We start from the raw sequence: 923 nt of genomic DNA, 5'->3' as shown, positions 1-923 counted from the left end.
CTCCCTTGTCAGATCCACCCCCCCCCCCCCCCCCCCCCCCCCCCCCCCTCCCACTACCCCAAAGGCGTGCAAGTCCTGGGCTTCTTCCACTGTCAATCCAAGCCACTCAATAACTAAAGGAGGAATGCCTCATCTTTGCCTTGGGACCCTTCAACCACGTGGCATCAACATTGACTTCACCAGTTTCCAAACCACCCCTCCCGATCCCAAGTCCAACTCTCCCGATCCCAAGTCCAACTCTCCCGATCCCCCCAAGTCCAACTCTCCCGATCCCAAGTCCAACTCTCCCGATCCCAAGTCCAACTCTCCCGATCCACCCACATCATCTACTGCATCCGCTGCAGCCGGTGTGGCCTCCTCTATATTGGGGAGACAGGCCGCCTACTTGCGGAGCGATTCAGAGCACCTCTGGGCCACCCGGACGAACCAACCCAACCACCCTGTAGCACAGCATTTCAACTCCCCCTCCCACTCCACCGAGGATATGCAGGTCATTGGACTCATCCACCGCCAAACCACAACAACGCGACGGTCGGAGGAGGAGCGTCTTATCTTCCGACTGGGAACCCTCCAACCACAGGGGATGAACTTGGACTTCACCAGTTTCTTCATCCCCCCTCCCCCCACCTTGTCTCAGCCGAATCCCTCCAGCCCGGCACCGCCTTCCTGACCTGCAGTCTCCTTCTTGACCTCTCCGCCTCCATCCTACTCCGACCTATCACCCTCACCTTGACCTCTTTCCACCTATCACATTTCCAACGCCCCTCCTCCAAGTCCCTCCTCCCTACCTTTTATCTTCTCCTGCTGAACACTCTCTGCTCATTCCTGAAGAAGGGCCTGTGCCCGAAACGTCGAATCTCCTGTTCCCTGGATGCTGCCTGACCTGCTGTGCTGTTCCAGCAATAAAGTTTCAACTTTGATAT

General features: G+C 57.4%; 1 protein-coding gene across 6 annotated transcripts in view; it reads left to right on the top strand.

Annotated features, from left to right (window-relative positions):
• igf2bp3 (insulin-like growth factor 2 mRNA binding protein 3) overlaps window positions 1–923 on the top strand; it is a 140,125-nt gene that overhangs the window by 121,264 nt on the left and 17,938 nt on the right. The window lies entirely within an intron of this gene.

Source organism: Chiloscyllium plagiosum, chromosome 5 (genome assembly GCF_004010195.1).
Source record: "Chiloscyllium plagiosum isolate BGI_BamShark_2017 chromosome 5, ASM401019v2, whole genome shotgun sequence".
NCBI classification, from domain to species: Eukaryota; Metazoa; Chordata; class Chondrichthyes; order Orectolobiformes; family Hemiscylliidae; genus Chiloscyllium; species Chiloscyllium plagiosum.
Note: the sequence above shows the minus strand (reverse complement) of the source record. Positions and strands in the feature narration are given on the sequence as shown.